The sequence below is a fragment of the Nylanderia fulva genome, unplaced genomic scaffold, assembly GCF_048542155.1.
Source record: "Nylanderia fulva isolate GAGA-0341 unplaced genomic scaffold, ASM4854215v1 Scaffold26, whole genome shotgun sequence".
Classification (NCBI taxonomy): Eukaryota; Metazoa; Arthropoda; class Insecta; order Hymenoptera; family Formicidae; genus Nylanderia; species Nylanderia fulva.
In genome coordinates, this window is record NW_028190325.1 from 923002 (window position 1) to 944211 (window position 21210).

General features: G+C 35.2%; 1 protein-coding gene across 2 annotated transcripts in view; it reads left to right on the top strand.

The window, feature by feature from the left end:
* Positions 1 to 373: 373 nt before the first annotated feature.
* Positions 374 to 21210, top strand: part of LOC114938928 (uncharacterized) — an 85708-nt gene continuing 64871 nt past the window's right edge. The window contains exon 1 of one of the 2 annotated variants that reach the window (XM_029313087.1): positions 374 to 1026. The gene's annotated coding sequence lies outside the window, so the exon portion shown is untranslated. Of the gene's footprint in view, positions 1027 to 4969; positions 5328 to 21210 lie in introns of those variants that run through there. The other variant, XM_029313086.1, reaches the window with a different exon arrangement.

Below are 21210 nucleotides of genomic sequence, written 5' to 3' on the forward strand. Positions count from 1 at the left end.
TAAAATTATGTATATAATATGAAAAATGAAAAATTAAAATTAAAATGTGCAGAAAGTAATAGAAAGTCGGCGAATTAAAATTATGTATATAATATGAAAAATGAAAAATTAAAATTAAAATGTGCAGAAAGTAATAGAAAGTCGGCGAATTAAAATTATGTACATAATAGAAATTCGGGAATTAAAATTATGTACATAATTAAAATTCGGCGAATTAATATTATGTACACTTGCTGATTATATTATTTAGGTACTATTTACGCGTGGAAAATTCCCGCGCGTAGTAATACGAAATCGGCCGATTCTGACGTGACGTCACGACGCGACGTACTTCAGCCAGCGCCGCCACCGATTAGTGCCAGTCCAGCGGCAGAGGAGTGAAGTGCGCGTCGCGAAGCTCCGCGTCTCATCTGGATTTCGTGCGCGAGTAACGCAAATAAACGGGAGTGCAAGTTCGGGAGTGTCGTTTCGACGCGATGGATTGAATAATCTTCTCGAAGAGCATCCGGGCGTCGACGGGGACCCGGGAGCCTTGGAAGCATCGCGAAGTGATGGGCGAGGGAAGGGGGAGAAAGATGTTTTTCGCTTGAGATACTGTTCCGCCGTGATTTTCGCGTATATTTCGACGTTCTTCGCTGACCTCGCGAGTATTCTTCATCGTCTTGAAGGGTATCCCGGCGTCGACGGGGACCCAGGAGAATTGTGGGGAAGTGGCGGCCGTTGGGGGCTTGAGATATTGTGGTACCGAGTGTCGCCGCGCAGATCTGTCCGCCATGACACTTCCGTTCACTCGTCGCGATGTCACGAAATGCATTCGCGAGTGATCTTATTTTTTTCGTATCGGCCGTTCATTTCGAAGTGCATCTGTGTGTAGTGAAATGCGATAAATAATTATTGCAAATATAAAATAATAGAAAAAACAGTGCAGTGATCAGTGCCAAACCATATGGGATTATAGCAGAGTAGCAGCGGAACGTTAAAGCGGATATATTAACGCAGAGATTTAGATAATCGACTCAACGCAATGTGAGTTTATTTTTTGTTTACATTGTTAGGAAAATAATGATTTACTGTTATTATTAGGAACATAATAAAAAATTATAATTCGTGTACATGTTTGTAATTTAAAAATATAAAAACATTTTTGACACATTAAAAATTAAATTATAAATTTTTGTCACTAATGAATTTAAGAAAATATTAATAAAATAAGAAAACGTAATTTCAACTGAAGAAAATAAAATTAATATTAATTTGAAATAAAGAAATTTAGAATAGATAACGCAAATAAAATAATGATAAAAATAAAAAGTTTTAGCAACAAACAACAAATTAATTTTTTTTATTATTTTCCGAACAATCAAGTTCACGTAACTTTTAATTAAGTTTTGCCGATGTTTAAAATTTGATTAATTTGTCTCTTTTCACGTTTCTGTCGAATTTATACGATACATTTACAGTACAGCTATTTACTTAAAGAGCGAATGGAAATATGTTTTAAATTTGACTTGTGTATTTAACAATATTTATGCTATATACCGATGCATTTAATGTGGCTATTAAAATGTTGTCTCTCTCTATAATTATATATCATACCTCTTATTGAGTTTTCTAAAATAATTTATCGATGCAGATTACACATTATCAAAATAATATTTGAAATATAAGATGTACAGCATTGTTGCTATAAGAATATTTAAATTAGAAAATACTAATTTTAACGTATAAGACGGGCAACAAGAGCCAAATCGCGGATGACAATGCGTTATCCTAACGAAACTAAATAATTTTCCGTTAGAATTAAATACCGGTGCACAAGGCACCAAATTTTACTTGGACACGGCCAAGATTTTAAAATATGAAATAATCTCATATTTGAGATTTAATTTCAATACCCCCTTTAACCCCCCCCCCCCCCCCACGGAAAATAAATAAATGAATGCAAGAGAAAAATATAGATCCGAAAATCGCTGAATCGGGAATCGAACCCGAGACCTTTCGCTTGCCGGGCGACTGCTCTTCCAGCTGAGCTATTCAGATCCTTTCGATTCTATACTTTTCTCTGTTATATATATTAATGTTGGTAAACAAACGCATTTTTAAGCCAGCGTGTATCAATATAAGAGTTTTAACAAGGCTCCGTAATATAAATATAAATTTAACGTATAAGACGGGCAACAATTGTCATCCGCGATTAGAAAATACTATTCATTATTTTATAATCTGAATTAAATTTCAAAATTATTTATACATTATAAAATAGAAAAATTATTTATTCTATCTATTTAAAAAAATGTGAAATAAAAAAAAATAAAATTTTTAGAGAAAATTTTATATTTAAAATATATTATTGTAATATTCTGAAAAATATATATATATAGAGAGAGAAGCATCTATACAATTCTCTTCGACTAATTACCTACGTATACAATGTAACATTTCTGCCATTCTCATTCGCAACATTTCATTTTTATTTATTCGAGACACCGTGTAGGTGTCGAAAAAGAAAATCTCCATTGTCAGAATAGCAGATGAAGAGAATTGACGTCGTTTGAATTTTTCGATACTCGTTAGAGTAGTTGCTCGAATACTGCGTTATTAAAAATTAAAATTTAAACTATATTTACAGAATAAATTATATATTGCAAATTCGAGAGAAATTGGAAAAAGACAAATTAAAGAAGTTTTGAATTTGATCTTATTTCAATTTTTTTTAATTGCGATTGTCTTGCAATCACGAACTAAATCTTTATTGGAAAATATCTGATTTATAATATAATATTGCATAATGACACTTTTGAATAAATATAATTAATGAATATATATTATGTAAAAAAAACTTTATAATTATTTAAATGCTTAAATGCACTAAATTTTTTTTATTTTTTGGGAGGGAGTTACTGCAGTGACTCTTTTTTCAATTAACTAATATTAAAAACTATAATATCAGGAAAAATAAAACTAACCTGAGGAAAAATAATATTAGGAAAAATTTTAATATTATGAAAAATAACCCTAATCTCTTAGAAAAAATAATACTAATCTTAGGAAACATAATACATTATGAGAAATAAAACTAATATTAGGAAAAATAATATTAATATTAGGAAAAATGTAATTTTGGCGAGTTCTAAAATATTTAAAGTTAATATATAAAATTGAGAAATGCCGCGCGCGTTTTTGTTGTTCTAATTTCTCAAATTAAAAAAACTGAATAAACTAATAAAAATTTGTGTGTCAATTTTTTTATCAAATATTTTTTCAATACTTAAATGTTTGTTGAAAAAAAAGTAAAGTTTATTTTTCAAACAATCATTTATAGAAATTAAGAATTTTAATTAGCATTAATAGCGCGTCAATTTACATAAGAAAAAAAAGGAACTAATATATTTCAGATTATTTATAATTAACTTGTTATCTTGGACAACATATTAAAATATTAACAGTTATTGCATTCGAAGTATAATAGTAATTTAATTTTTGGTAGGCAGAGGAAAAAAATCTGGTCGAAAAACGCGAGAAATAAAATACATCGCACTTTAAAAATCGTATTTCTATCCTTCAGAAATCTCAGACGCTCGTCTCGGTTAAAGAAAAAAAAAAGAAAGACCGCCAAGTACTTTTTATTTCCAAACTCACACATCATTCAAGTGTATACGCAATTTTACTCGTGTTTTTACACACACACACACAAATACATAAAGTAGGAAATTCAGTATCGAGTTTCTTTTTCTTCCCCACCTCCCGTCCTTTTTCAGGATCGAGCGCTTATCGCAATTCAAAGAAATTGTCGAAGCCGAGCTTAGTGAACACGTGCACACTCTTACCTCCCATATAAGGAGACAGCCGAGCTCGACTCGAAACTCCCCATCCCCCTCCCTCCCCTCGCTTCTTTTCGTCTTTCCTTATCTATATAACTTGGTTAACAATTTGTTTTCTTCCTCGAGCCACTTGCACAGTCTTATTCAGTCCCGTCCCGGGTGCCATCGTGGTAAGATGTTCCTGCGATTTTTAACTCGGCGATAATCTTCGTAATATTTTCTTTGCATTCGACGTACACGTCGCGTTAATATTACGTGTTAATAATTGCTGAAAAGCTCGTGTGACTCACCTTGCAACGGCGGCGAAGTACAAACGCGCGATGGCGGTTCAAGGTGACAGTTTTTTCTGCCAACGAAGAGTCGAAAATACAAAGCAGATATCGCGACGGAATCCCGCGAGTGTCGAAGGACCGGATTAATTAATCAACTATGCTGGCTACCCGGAAGTGAACCTCGCCCCGCATAGACATACCGGAAGTGCTCGATCGAACGGAGATCCCGACGATTCTCGCGATACGATTTATATCTTGCGCGGTATAATTTGTACGACATAACCAGACGCATTTTCGTAATATAGTAGACTTTCGGAAAACCGCGTGCTTTCCGCGGCGCGATTTATTTGCGGCATCTTCGCTCGAACCCTGTAAGCGCATGATATTATTTAATATTTAAGCAATATTCTAGACGTATTTTTAGAATATTTAATATTCTAAGAATACGCCTAGAATATTAAATAATATCACGCGCTTGTAGAGAAAGTGTATACGCGCGTGTCGGAAGTACGCGAAGTGATCGCGGAAGTCAAGCGGATGGTTTCGGACGATGGAAATTCAAATGTTTTCGTCAAATATTATATATGAATATTTCGGAGACGGTCTTCCGCGCAGCCTCCTGCGCAGGGCAGCGGCGACCATTTTATCTCGCGTTTCAAGTCGCCGCTCCGCTTCTTCGCGGAATTTTTACGTTTTACTCGAAAGTGTACGCGAGTCTCGAAAGTACGCGGAAGTCAAATAGATTTCGGGCGATATATTCGCGACACGCTGTTCGTCGTGCGGAGCAATAAAAATCGTTTCACCTGCCGTGTCGTTTCGTGTTGCCACTTGTTGCAACGACCGTATATACATATGTATATATGTATGTACATATATTGCGTTGCTCGTTTTTTATTCGGAGTGTATCAGGAACGTCGGGTGCAGCATCATTGTCGACGGCATGCGATAATTTATCGCTCGCGCGTGAAATTTCGATCGAATAAAGATGCAGCCAGTGCATTTTCGCCGCGCCGCGCCGTCTCGTTCGAAATCGAAGTGAAATTCTCGGCAGTTTTCGGAAGTATTCGGGAGTGCTCGGAAGTGTTTACGAATGTCGAGAGTGTCGCGAGCGTCCAGAGAGAATATTGTGAAATTATTGAGAAATATATTAATGTGTGATTTTCGTGGTGCCTTTTCTCTTGGATTACTCAAGACCTTTGGATTACACGAATTGCTGAGCACTTTATTCGACATGGTGAATAATATAATAGTAAATTTTTTTAATATATTTGCATAATGATACATTTTGTAGAATAGATAAAATTGAAAGATCGTTTATTATTGGTTATATTTTAATGGAACCGGTGAATAATATAATAGTAAATTTTTTAAATATATTTGCATAATGATACATTTTGTAGAATAGATAAAATTGAAAGATCGTTTATTATTTGTTATATTTTAATGGAAGATTTGAAATTATTTCAAAATTTATTAACAAATTTTATTATGCTCTACGATATTTTAATTGCAATCGACGATGGATAAAAATCTAACATACTGGAAAATTTTCTTGTTAGTTTATCGGCTGGTGGCTGTTAATTATTTTTCATTTACAGTAAGTTGATAAAATAGTTCTCTAAAATTGTACACGACTTGAAGGTTTCGATGTTACCTACTCTACAAAATGTTTACTTCGTGTTTGCATTCTCCGTAGTCGTTTGATGGCGCCACTTCTCTATATGCCGTGATAAATACTTCCGGTCGGAAGTTCCGACAAAAAAATATTCGATAATGCATTGTGATAAAAAATTGTAATATTTGTTGATCCCATAAAACGCTATTGATATAATCAACATACAATTTAAAAAATTCTGATTTTTTTTTTCGGGTAATTTACATGTTTAATTCTCATTTTATATACGTATAAAAAGAAAATTTTTTATTGCTTTCTTTTTGTCGGAATTGCAGTCTGAATTTCGCGTTAATCGCCGATAATTAGTCTCAAAAACGTAGCCCAAAAAAATCGCAGTTCGCGACATCATAGGTCGTTATTTTTTGCGAGAATCTTTTCTAGTTCGCCGGTCAGTGAGTTTTTCGATCGAAAAGCACGTGTCGTTATTAAGAGCTTGATTGTACCCCAGACCGACACTCGCGTTTCGCTCAAAAGTTTTTGTTCATTATTTTTTTTGTCGTCTCCTTCGGTCGGCGGCGAGCCGCAGGGATTTTACAATCCTAATAAAAATCTCCGCAAAAGGAAAATTTTACTTTGGTCAGTGTACATAGCGCGTGCGCGCCCAGGTTTGCTTTTTAACCTGAAAATCTCATAAAAATTAAAAGCATTTGCCCGGGCCGGTGTATCGAGAAACCATTGTCCCAAGCGGTCCCTGCGTTTCTCTTTCCTTTGACCTTTTTTTCTACACCAAGAAATCAAACCTCAGCCATCATAAAGATGTAAAGTTCAGACGAACGGCAAAAAATCTTGTTCTAGACGTCGTAGTCGATGAAAGAAAGATTTAGCCGAACGAAGCGGCACGAACATAAAAGAAACGTGCGAAACGTTTCGGAATGTTTTTTCTTTTTTTTTCTTTTTTTTTTTACAACGACTGTGTAAAAACGAAGCAATCGTCAGTCGACGCTGCAATTCTGTAAATCGTCGCTCGGTCGTATATCATCCAGTTAAAAAATAATATCGACGCTACATCCGCGTTTTTTTTGCATCCTACCTTCGTCGCATCGCGCTTCGTTGCATCCTTCTCGTCGGCATCCTTTTTCTTTTCGAGAGGCACGGGAGATCCGCGCTGTATCGCGCGACGCTTGAAATTCTAATTCGTGCAAATTTACTGTCTAACGGGGTAGAGATATTTCACCGCGCGTCCTAATGAAACTGCCTCGACGCGCGTTTTTGCGGCGCGTCGCAACGCTTCGAAGACGTATTTTTATCCGTAGTTGAATTAAATTATACGTGGGAAAATGGATTCTTGTAATTCCGCAGGAGGATACGTTCACGGATTACACTTAGCAAAAAAAAAAAAAAAAGTATCTTGTGCAGAACATACACTCGATGCGGCCGCGCTACAACTTTCTCTCTCTTTCTTTTTCGGTATTCTAAATCGCCGGATCTCGCTGCATTATCCCCTTCCTATCATCCCCCGGCTAGGCGTAAGCCACATTATACGACACCCGAGAAAATCGGGAGCACATCCTGTGCACCGAATGCACCCCGGTCGACAACAATGGGCCGGGTTTTGCGCCATTATGTTGCTGGGGGATCGCATTACTGACCGATACGATCTGGCGCGCTTTCAACGCGGCTCTGAGATTTTATCGCGTACGCGCATGAATGGACCGATCTTTTTCCTCTTCGGCGACCGCGCGCGCAACCCTCGCGAAACTACTGAATTCTCGCGACCCCGCAATTACGCAAGGTAATTACGCAGTTGCATGGCATTTTTTTCGTCGCGCCCGTGTATATATAAGCTAATGGGGCAAGAGAGTAGAGGAGGCAGAATTATCGGAAAGTTTCGGGCGACTCGTTCGGTCATCGGAATTATTTTCGTGTTTCATCCTCTGTGGAAAAATGCAGCGAAGAAATGTAGAATAACGTGTTTGACCGAAATTTTTCGTATATATATATATATTTGACGAGATTTGTGCTTTCGCGAATGAAAACATCCGGTACTTATATGTTTATATATATGTGCGAGTCTTCTTGTGGTAAAAGCGAATACGCCAGACATCCGCTGTATTTGTCGTTGTAAAAACTACATTACGATACGATCTCGCGTTCTCTCGACAGCGGAATAGATTTTATCGTGTGCCATGAATGAATGGTCGATTTTTTATACCCTTATCTCTAGTTCGCTTTCGCGCGATCTGCCGCGATCACTAGTACCTACTTTGAACGTTCGTTTTGAAAAATTCTTTGATATTTATCAAAAATTCGAAAATTGTGAGAGTCAAAATTAATTTAATGCTAGCTGCGCAATCGCGGATGCAAAGAATAAAAATATTGTTTTAGAGATCCTCTAAAAATACTTAATTCTAAAAAATAAGAAGAGATAGATTAGGTTTTAGTTTCTTAAAGAGAACATTTTTTTATATTATTCTTCACTTTGACGATTTTTGCCGTAAAAAATTAATAATTAAAAAAATAAAATTTAATTTAATTCTGAGAATGCGTGAATCAATAGCATTCATTTATACACACACACACACACACACACACACACACACACACACACACACACACGAATATACATACATTTTTATTTTTTTCCGGTATTATTTTAAATATATAATTTGAAATTATCTCATGTTATATATATTCACGATGTAAATCTGGGCGTGCTTCACTAGATTTTTGCTACATACATGCTGAAGATTTTATAGATTTTATTTTGACGTAAAATAAATCTGCGAGAGGAAATTTCGCGTTGTGTCAAATTCCTTCGGATTTCGATTCCCTCAAGACTATACGCAAATGAAAAGTCTGCTCGTACGGATCGATATTTTCTTGGAGGCTGTCTCGGCTCGTTTGCTCCTTTACTGTCTGACAAGCATAAATCGATCGGGCACGGCGTTTTCAAGGTAGCGTATAGTTTACTGTGCGTGTTTCAGAAACGTACGAGGAGGAATCGGGTGATCTACTGCTTTTAGGTTGTGTTTACGTGGCGATCACCGCCACCAATATTCCTCTCTCTTTTCCCTTTTCTCTCTTTCTCCTTCTCGCGGAGTTTTCCGCGGGGAAAGCTCTGAAATGGACGTGCAACAGCTGTTACCGTCACTCCCGATGGAAACTGGCACGCGTTGCCCGCCTATATAACGTTCGCGAGCACGTACGACTTATGCCAGTTACAAACGACGGATATTGATTGTTCTCTGGGGCTTTTCAGCCAGCTTCGAGTAATTCGTCACGGTCTTTTTCGTACGTTTCGGTTATCGGATAATGTCAATGTTCGCATCCGGAGACTGAGAGACTCGCGTCAGATTTTATTCGATATACATATCACGTGTTTCGTGTCGGAATGCTATAGCTGGATCAGCGTTCCGAAACTCTGTTTGCCGAGTGCTTCCTTCTGAATTATCTGTATCTTTTCTGAGAAATATATAAAGATTTTTTTTAACAGAAATACTTTATCGAACGATCAAATTAATTGATATTTGAAAAAGTGAAGTTGAAAAATAATAATTAAAGAAAATGAAAAATAAGAATTAATGAGAAAATCTTTCGATTAAACAAGCCAGAAGATTTTAAGAAGGATAAAAATGATTTAAAAATGAATATATTAAAGCCTTTTTGCTTTATTATATTTTAAAAGTGATAAATCTGTTCGGTAATTTGATATGCGTATTCACAGAAAAATGATTTTCTGCTACCGCAAATGATTTTCTTTATTGAAATAAATGTGAAATCGTTGACAGATCATAGGGTACCTTAAGTGGTCGGCGACGTATCGTTTAAAAGGCCGGATGTTGTCGGCGCGAGATCTTATGCTGACGATTCGCAGACGTTCTCGAGAGTGTCGTGGGGCCAACTGTTTCGGAGCGCGACAGTTGCAACAACATAGGCACGCGCGTGTAATGCGAACCGGAAAGGTCCCCTGCGATCTTTCTCTGTTTTATCGTCTACATGACTTTAGCCGAAAGAGAGTCTGCTATTTATCTCGTCAGTTTAATTATACGTGCTATCGGAAATAATTGCTTTATTGTATTGGCTTACGTTCTACGAGACTATTATTTCATTTTTTTACGTAATTTTCTTTGCGATCTAATACATTATTTTTAAAAAAACATTTTACAAAACACAGACAAAATTTTCTCTTAGAATTTACCCTGAAAATTATAGTAATCGTGGGACAATATGGTATTGGAAGAATTTTATATAAGTTTTACTGATTAATATTTACCACAACAAACATATTAATATCTACCTATTAATATTCTTTATTGTGGTAAATATTAATCAGAGAAACTCTTATAAAATTCTTCCAACAACATATTATCCTACGATTACCATGATTTTTAGGGTAAATTCTAAGAGAAAATTCTCTCCGCGTATACAATTGATCAGAGAGAAGGCTCAAAAAGAAGCCTCGTGGCTTTCTTCGCGATTCGATTCGATGGTTTTACGATGACTGGCTCCAGTTATATACAGGTATCGAGAGAATTCCGTATTGTTGTTCTCGCGGTATGAGTAGCGATCGGGATGCGCCAATGGCGATGTTTGCAGACAGAACCCGAACAGGCCCCTCGACGATATCGCGAGCTCTTTATTCCGCTCTCTTTATTTCCCTTCTCGCTCTCACGAGTGTGCCGGTAGCCCGACGTTGACACGCGGGGTGACAACATAAATATAATGTCACGCTTCCGCGCTTGCCAATGGCAGCGCCTCACCGACATCTTTCTCTTCTTCGGGGCTTGCTGAAAGGTTTGGGGGTCCTATTCAGACCGGCCATACACGTACGACGATTTTTATGGGCCATATGAAAAATGAGGTTAGCCTACTATTTATCGCTCTCCTTCTCGACGTTTCTTCTTCGGCGAGTTACGTGGAGAAGCTATAAGGCCCCTCTCAATATTTTGGCACTCCACGGGGTCGCCTTTGCAGTCATTCAGAATTATGCGCATTGTTATACAAGTCGACTCTGACAATGAGCCAGTTCTTTACTCTATGTTAAATTAGCGTGCATATTTTTAAAATTTCGATATAATTAATAGAATTCAGACTCTTTCTCTCAAAATTTTAAAGCTCTTTATACGTTTTAAAAAGTTCTGTCAATTAATAAAAAATTAGTAGGTCTGAAGATGTAAGGTATTTATTTGATATTTTTGCAATACAAAAATCATAATTTAGTCATAACTTTTTTGTTTCAATTAGAATAGATTTAACTTTACATATTTTTTCAAAAAGAGAATTTTTTGATCGAAAAATCTTAATTCTAAAAATAAGAAATTATGAATGAGAACTTATTAATTTCAATTTTATCAAATCAAATCTTAAGAATAATTAATTAGAGTTTGGGAAAGAATCTAGAAGAAACTAATAATAAGTAATTAAACTTTTTTTAGCAGTAAAATGATATTTTATTGTGTACTTCCAAGGGCGAAGGAGTATGATCGCGTAACGATTATTAATCATAAACTATTGCTCTTGTATTTAAATATTTCCAGCGTTTAATATCGAAAGAAATAACTTTGTAAATGTCAAATTGCTTATTAATATAACGCTTGTTTTATCTCACATTAAATTTTCACACAATTTGATACAAACTTTAATAAAATATCAGCATCATATTTGATGTCAACAAAAATGAAATTCTCGCGCGCAACGTGTTATAACATACATCTTTGTTGGATTCCATTGATTGTGCGAGCACTCGAGGCATGTTACTGTAAACGAATCTCGCGAGAACCATTTTCAATATGTAGGTCAGAGGCCCAATTATGCATTAGAGCAATTTAGAATCGGGCGAGCGAAAAGTTCAGATCGTTTTTTGAGAACTTTGTTGATTTTACACAGGATTTCGATTCTGCCGACAGTACAATACTAGAGATCGACATGGTTTATGTTCAACTTCCGCGGTCCACCACAAATGTAGTCCATGTGGTACGGAAAAAAACTTGAAGTTGACACTTAAGCTATGAAATCATAGTTCTATGGTAAGAGTTCTGGTTCTGAGTTTTTTAGAACAAAAGAAAGAATTTTTGATAATATTTAAAAATATTTTCGTTTATTATAACAACAAAAATAAACTTTGACTGAGAATGCCAACACCTACTTCACGATTTTTTTTATATACAAGATGAATAGTTCTGAGCATAATTTGATGTTGTTTTTTATTAGTTAGATTTTGATAGTTCCTGATATTTTTTGCAAGAGTTCCGCGGTTTGTAGTTTAAAAAACTTATTTCCAATATTAAAAATATTTTGGAAATAACGAATTCAGATATAAAAAATATTGAAGTTTTGAATTACATTCGATAAGTATAATCGCGAAAACCGACTTGGCGTTGCATTTTAAATATTAAATATTAGTAACATTGTACTTTATTTGTATTGCATTTTCCTTTGCTTGTTTCTTTGTTTCTTAAAGGATAAAAAATATAAACTGATCATAAAATAGTAAAAGTTATATTTCATCTTAAAAAATGGTCATACTACGGTAAATAAAATACGTGTATTGAAGTGTTTTTTGGTTTTTACAAATTTACAACTATTAGTTTTTCCATTCCTTTACAGCCATTAGTTTTTCTATTCCATATATATATATATACACACAATATATAAAATCACAACTTTTGGTAAAAAATGATTTGAGTTTCGATTACTCAGTAAAAGAAGAAAAGGAATGGAAAAACTAATGGTAAAGGAATGGAAAAACTAATGGTTGTAAATTTTTAAAAACCAGAAAATTTTACTTTTACACGTATTTTATTTATCGTAGTATGACCATTTTTTAAGATGGAATATAACTTTTGCTATTTTATGATCAGTTTATATTTTTTATCCTTTAATCCTTAATAAGAATCGCAAAGTTGATATTCTTATTTCTCAAAGTCTACTTTGATTTTTATATTGAGCGGAATAATTTTTAAAAATGATTAAGAATTCTTTTTGTGTTAAACTTTCGTATGTACTTTTGAACTATGATTTTGTAGTATATAGGCATGTTAATTTCACACAACTCAACAGAAGTATAGGTAAAAAAAATTTCGTTCAAAGTTATTTCACAAGTCAAGATAAAACATAATCATGCCATGAAATCTCTTGTCTCTTGTGCTTGCCAACTGATAAACCAAAGTGCTTAAAAATACAAATTCAGCAATCAAAAAAGATATGCGCTATCGTCTCTACGGGACTCTTGGACTACTCCATCGATTCTGGCAATCGGACCATTGTCACGTATATACGGGAAAAGACATTGTACACACGCGCACGCTCGCACACGTATACAAAAAGGGACTATATTACACAAAAAAAATATTCTTGAAAAACCGTCGCCTCATTATATACTAACCCCCCGCTGTACTGACCTCGAGAGTTACATGGTGACCGTTTTGCAATCTGTCTCCTGATTCCTATTTCTTTTTAAACGTCGCTTTATGGTTTAATATGAATTGTTCTGCTCTACATTTTTGTGATTAGTTTTTCTAGCCAATTGTAGCTCATCACACAGTAGCGATATAATATGTACCTATAGTTATATGAAAGCTACGAGTTAAACTAACAAACATTGCATTTGTAAATCTACGCGTGATCAAATAAAAAATTTCAATTTAAAGTTATAAATTTTTCCATCAAATAATTTTGTACCAAGTAGTAAATTTCTACATAATTTTCTATTTATATAAAAAATATTAAAACTATAATTTTACGACTAAAATTATCCCTCCAAGATTATTAGTATGTTAACGAGATATGAAATACTATTAAAAATTTAGAAAAATATAATTATTTTTGCATATAAATATATTAATCGCGAATATATTGTAATATGCGTTATACTGCAGTTTAAATGCAATTTAGTTATAATCTTTCGAAACAAGCCTTTGCGTTGGTGCATTCTGGGCCATCGGTCATCCGCAATAGAGAGATTCCACGATGCGGCATGGAGGTTGGGTTTTGCGGGTGTTTATGGAACCAACAGCACGCCCATTCTGATCCCTCTCTTACCCATCTCCCGAAACCTCAATTGAATTCTCTTAGGACTTTGACTCTTATATTTTCGTCGCGTATGAGTAATATTCCAACGATCATGTTAGCAAGTTTTTAATTTTTTTATTTTTTTTTCCTCAAATGATAACATGAAAAGAAAATGGAAAATATTCATAATATTTGAAGGCATTATTTTAATTTGAATGTACATTTATGCTAGAATATTTTTAATATATACTCTATAAAATGTTTAAATTTTTCACAATCAATATCAATCATTGAATAAGTGGGAAAATTCAAGAGAATCTTTTCTCTACATTATCTTAATAACATACATGTAATCTTTTAAATCAGTTCTTCTATTTATGGAGTGTACGTTATTTCTTCCGCGCAGCTCGGTATTCAGAATACTACAGATGAATCAAGGGTTAAGTGGGAAATGAGAGAGGGTCGTAGGGCGCGATCGGCGCGGAAGATAGGGCTTGCTGAAACGAGCGAGAAAAAGATACAGAGGAAGCGTAAGAGAAAGAGAGATGGTTAAAGGCGACGGAGTATTCGTGGTGCGGCGCCTTAGTGGCCACGAGTGCGGTACGAGTCCCTCCCGTAACGAGGGCCAGTCTTTATGACCCGTAAAGATACGTACCGTCCAGTTTACGTTCCCAATTCTCCTTCCTTCGCCGCGACCGTCATGCCGTCGTTCCCCCATATGGGGTGCCATTGTCTCGGACAACGTGTCCCCGCCATCGCCATACGTAGTTGTAGTTACGTAGTAGCCGTTCGCGTATATACGCTGCCGGACACATTATGGATCCCCTCGAGATGACGAGATCTCGAACGGAGAACCCGCCGCGCGATCCAACCTTTCCCGTTAACCATATACCCGCGCGTTTCCACTCTTTGACCTTCCCCGTCATCTTCGTACAGTGCCCGAGTACGAGAACTCTCCCTCGGGGACAGTTTTATAATACGGGCCGTGATTGCGCGTGATTGCTCGGGCAGTTCTTGCGGAACAAGGGCCGCCGATCGCGGTTCCTTTTGATCCTCTCTTTTAGAGAGGATGGAAACGGGGGAGAAATTGCGGTCTTTTTCAATAAGGCGGTCACGTAAAATAGCTTTTTCAACTATGACCCAAAGATTTTCAGATTATACATGTCACATTTGGGAAAATTAAGTTATACATGCACTGTATACATTATTATACGCGTGTGTGTGAAGTTGACGTCTCATTTTGTGGAAACTCAGAAATAATTAAAAGTTCTAACTTATTCGCACAATTATTCTAGAATTTTTGATAGTTTAAACAAATAAGTAGTTCTAGCTATTAAAGCTAACTTCACGCAGCGTTTCGCTTTGTCCCATGACAATTATTTTATTAGTAATTATCAGAATTGAAAAGATATATAGTTCTATATGAGTTATAAGAAAAATATTGATTAATTAAAAATAAGATATCTTAAAGTTAATTTTTTTTTATTTTTACATTGACTGAGAAACGAATTACTATCATTTTCTGTATTAAGAAATTAATTTTTTGACAGTTAGATATCAGATTCATATAAATGAACGCGCGACATTTCTACGTTCGAATAAGTCTTTAAAGATCGATGTCGATCTTAAAGCAAAGAAATTTTAAAGTGACCACACTTTAAGATATTTCAAATCCGCATGCGCAGTTTTTTTAGAATTGTTTGTAGTTTGTATGTAGTGATTTTCGTTTCAGTGGTTGTTGTAGGGTTTCATATTTTCAATTGTTTAAAAAAATGGTCATTAGTGAAATTTGTCAATCTTAAAAATTTTTCAAATCTGCTTTTTCGAGGTTATTTAGACTCGTTTGTAGTTGTTTGTGACAATTGCTATCGAAATTTATATTTATGGAAAATGCAGCTTTGAAAAATCTTTGAGATTGACAAAAATTACTTTTGATAATTTGTTTAAACAATTGCAATTTCTAAACCGTGCAAGTACAGAAATCATTTTAAAAACGTCTGCGCAAGTAAATTTGAGAGGCATATCTTATTGTTAAAGTCGGCTACTGGTTATATTTGTAATTTTTTTTAAATTGACTACATACGTTATTATTATTACTATACAAACATCTACGTATTACTATCATTTTTTTAATTAAAAAATTAATTTTTCAATAGTCGCCAGATTTACATAACTGCATGAAGTTAGTGTTTGAATTTTGTTAAGGCATTTTTGTTACTTTAATCGCTAGACCTATTTGTTTAAATTATCAGGAACTCCAGAACTACTCTAAATAAAGTCAGAACGTTTAGTTATTTGAGTTTCCATAAAATTAAATTCCAATTTTACACTTATCATATTTGTCATCACCTATTGAAATGAATAAGTTAGTTACTTTTTCGTTCGATCAAAGATTGTTATAATTTTCAATGAGTTCGCAGTATGTAAGATTTTATTTTATTATTTTCTCTGTAATTTCTTTTTCCCAATGTCGTCGCATATTTGTTATCGCATTCAAAAGAAGGTGTTGTGCATTGTTTTTGCTGGGATTAAGTGGTTTTTTTATATTTGTTTTACAAAAATGATAGAAGACTACATTCCAGTTGTTCCTCTCTCTCTCTCTTTCTTTTTTACACTTTTGTATTATATAAATAATTTTTATTATTAATCTGCGATGCTGTGAAATTATATAGAATTATAGGAACGAACAATTATTAAAAAATCCGAGTTTAAGAAGTGACTGAATAATTAAATTACTTATCGCATCGTATGGATGGGTTCATTGTCAGTTGTGAGCGAAAATAAAATCTCGTGGAGAAATGAAACCGAATATTGAAGCAAGACGTATTAATCAAAGGATATCGGGCTCGTACATTACAGTGTGCTTCTTGCATAGAAATGCATCCCCTTTTCCGCTTTTTCATTATCTTTCCTTACGCTCGTCTCCCCCTCCTCCACCTATTTATATTATATATATATATATATATATATATATATACCCTTCGGCGTCAAATACATTTAGATAGTTGTACGCGCACACGCACGTCACGCGAGCGAAACAATCCACCCCGACACGTACGCAGGCTCTGTCGCGCTCGTATCGCGCATATACACATATACACAAAGGCCGCGGGGTGGTTGGAGTTCGGAGGCCACGTGCATACATACACGGAGCCTATCTAGCACGGATGTATAGGTGACGGTATCGGGAGGGGAGGGAAAGAGGAAGGGGGAGAAAGGGGGGTTTGGCAGGGAGGTATTGAAATTAGCCGACCAGTCGGTCGGTGCTCTACGTGTATGCTCCAAGCGCGACCGATAGAGTAGGGATAGAGATTGGTTCGGCGCGGGGCTTGCATATATTCACACCGAATTAAGTCACCAACACATCGTGGACCGCCTGGCCACACTCTTTGTGCAGCCACGAGCCCTTTCACGCATACCACACACTCGCAACTACGCGCTCGCGCGCGCTCTTCGAGATTGTACGTGTGTATAGAAACGCTAGCGGAGAGGAGGGATGTTTGAATTTGGATGGCGGTAGACCTATGATGAGAGTGAGAGAAAGAGAGAGGAAGACAGAGACAGAGAGATATAGAGGTGGTTGGGAAAGAAGTTAACGCGCGTTGCGTGGTGTATTCTAAAACGTGTGCATTAGGTGCGAGATTTTTCCCAAAACGGAAGCCGGAAAATGCCGGTATAAAAAATTGGCGTTCGGATACTCGATATGTTCTTTTAATTTTATTTAACATTTATACTGGAATAAAATTCGTGCATTCTTTAGAGTCCGTATTCTGGTTGAAACAATTGTGTATTTATTTTGTTTCTCTTTCTCATTACATAAAATATATTTTTATGTTCTATACACATATTCAAACTTGATTTTCTTAAGTTCTTAGAAGGATTTAATATATATTTTTTTAATAATGTTAACAATGTTGGTATGAATAAAAATTTGACATAATTACGTGTCTCGCAGCATGCGTTAATACAATCTGTATCTTTGGTCCCGTTCAACATCGTTAGCTTCGCACGTGCATGTATGATATCTCCGCTTTAAATAGGAGCGTTAGAGCCCCGATGTGGCATGTTTGACTTTGGTCGGCGGTGCGCTGGTCTCGAAGAGGTTAAACGTTGCGACTACCGACAGCTGCGATGCAACATGCATCACGTCGTGAATCTTAAAATGCGTATTAGGGCAGATTATTTCTCGATTTAAAGTCGTGGTGATCATCGCTCTTTGAATCGTTCCATCTAGAATATGATACATTCGAGGTTCGAAAAGATAAATCGTGATATGAAAACCGTTAATACATTTCCATTTCAATATGTTTAAAATGTTTTCCTTGTTTCTTTTTTTGAGTATTTTTTGAAATATTTATGAGGAACAAATGGTCACACATTAAATCGTAAAAAAATTGTGTTGCAGTGTTTCCCAATGAAGATATAAATAGATTTAAATTTATTCGTAAATCATTTAACGCATTGTAGAGCATATTGAATTTTCACCTTTTATTGTGAAAAATAATGTTTCAGAGATTAGATGAAATCGGTCTCACAAAATACTGCCTCGCTCTGGTTAACGAGAGTTTATTTCTTTATTGCGTGTTAAAAAAAATGTTTCACAGATTCAGCAAGGTCAGGCCTAAAAACCTGCACTGTTTTAGTTAAAAATTAACACGGTGTGCACGCGTAAAAAGCCTGTGTGCTGCGTGGTTGAAATAGAGAGGCGGAAAAAAGCGAAGCATCCTATAAAAATATACGACACTATGTTACCGTTGTTTAAAAAAATGGAACAAGACGAAAGTTTTACTAGAGAATTATAGAAAACGGGATTTCATTTTTTGTATACCGCTTTTGACCTCGCTGTTCATTGTCCAGCCGTAAAGATTACCATAATATACGATAATGTTGACTGAAACTAGGTTATATCGTTTTCTTGAAATTTTTCACGCAAAGAAATGGTCTTTGGGAAAAAATATAGAATTCTTGACACTTTTTCTTATTTTCTGCTGCGGAAACAATTGTTTTATCATACTTTACTTGAATGTTTTTTTTTTTTTGGAAAAAATTATCTCTTTTAAATATATTTTTTTCCTATCTGGATCAATCAATAAATAACTTTTTTTGTACTGATGTCTATTTAATAATGTTGGCAGTTTTCAATAATATTCTAATTTGAATAATATTGTAATTTAAATCATATTCTTATATTTTATTTTTATTTCTGAGTAGTTTGTAAAAAAAGGATGCAAATAAATAATGTAAAAATTTTACTTTTGTGTTTAATTCTTGTTATAGAACAAAAGTTAGGCGAAGGATAAGAAACGGCAAAAAATGTTTTGTGTCCGTTATATGACGACTGATCCATATAAAATATATAAAATATTACCTTTCTCGACCGTTTCTTTAAAAAATCATAAAATTTCAGAAAGGGTTATAGATCGCTGCATCGCATATCTTTCGTTTCTTTTGAATAACGGAAAATTGAAAGAAAAGGGTTAAAAAACTCTCCTTGTAAATAAAGTTAATCTTTTACCGGAGAAAGCAAAAAAAAAACAATAATAAAAAGGACGAGACAGTTAATATCGCACGGGTTCACCAATATTGGGGAATGCTCTGGTACCACTGCAATATAACCCTTAAAGTTAAAACCGAGGACGGATTGCCGCATAGTAAAAAAAGTCTCGGGGAAAAGTAACTTCGCATAAATTCATAAAAAGAATCTCGCTGTGCGCGACCGAGCAAGTTGTCGCTCGTAAAATGTACTTCGCCATTTTTACGTTGCCGACGTTCCCATGCTAAAAATAATATTTCGGTACGGTACGTGCAAACGGTAAAATTTTATGGAAAAACAACTTGCAAAAAGAGGCCGAAAAAAAATTAACGGCACCACGCCTTGACCGATAGTTTTTTTTCACGGCGAACCATTTTTTTCAAGACGATTCATAAATTTTCGACATCGGAAAAGAGAAAATCGCGCGATTTTCGCTCAACTGTGCAAGCAGGATCGTTTGCTGCACTTCTCGCGAATCTATTTTCCGATCAGACCTATGCTTTCGATCGAAGTGCTTTCGCGAAGCGCGTAGCGAGTTTTTCGAACGTGATACTCCGTATCGAGAAATAATTTTTCACGAGGCTCTCGCTAGAAAGTGTCTCTGGTCGAAACTAAAAATTGAAGCTTTCGAAAATATTGTCTTTGGAATCGAGGTTTAGAAAAAAACATAAGCATTTAAATAGTAAGTATATGTCTTGGTAAACTTTGATGCTTTTGCTATTATTGTTATTATTGCGAATCTAACTGATTTCGATTCGCGCGAAGTTATTTATGGAAACTAATTGTTTTCTAAAACTACGTACCGTATAAAAAAAAAAATTAAACGCAGGGATTGTTTGAGATAAGCACCTTCTAATTAACGAAATAACTATTGACCTATTATCGGGGTTTGCGAGTCTTCCACATTTTCGAAAATTCTGTCTCTATAATTTCTGGATTTAACAATAAAATTATGCAGCGAAGCATTACATCATTTATTGCAATAGAATTGATGCAACGAATATTATTTTATCGCATTTATTTGATTAAAGTTTTTCAGTTATTCTAATAAAAATTATTACTTAAATATTATGATAATATAAGAAAAGCAAAATTAGATTTATACTGACACTATTCACACTATAGTATATAGCTAAAAAAAACTTTTCATGCGGCAGTGTAAATTTTCGAGGAGCTTTACAGTTATATAGATCACTGGCCTGTTTTGTGCCCATTACGAAATAACTTTATTGCAGTTTTAATAGATTTTCTTTGGACACTTTCAAGTTTATGACCAGACTAATGTTCTCACAATTCAATTTGGTCAGAAACAATTACCATAATTTTCTTATTCCATTTATTTGTATCGTCTTTAAGAAAAGAAACGTTTCTTTCTTTAATACCTGTTACAGTTATTCCTTTGTATTTCACATAACGTTTATTTCACAGTATATATATCTCAATTTTAAAAAGCTATTTGCTAAAGAACGTTTTTATACATTAAACGAATATTTCAAAATTAAAAAAAAATTATTCTAAAAGCTATTAAAAAATTGAATTGTTATCAACACAGCGCAAATATTCCTAGCGATAAATTATATCAAGTATCAAAACCTAACAAAGTCTCAGTATAGATCGGTCGTAAAATAGGTTTACTGACGTCGCGAAAAATTTTCATCGGATTATAGTGTAGTTTCGATATTTCGTGAAAGACCCGCGATCATCGTTCTCCGACTACTTCTAAATTGGAGCGGATATGTCGGGGGTTGCGAATACCCGGCCGATGGTTTTATTTGAAGTCAGGTTAAATTACGAGACCGATGGACGACGCAGCCGGCGGGCGTGAGCGGCAAGGTGAAAAGCACGGCTCGAAGGAGATTTAATACGATCACCGCGCGAATATCACACCCCGACCGATCCTCCCACCACGAGAGAGAGAGAGAAAGAGGGAGAGAGAGAGAGAGAGAGAGAGAGAGAGAG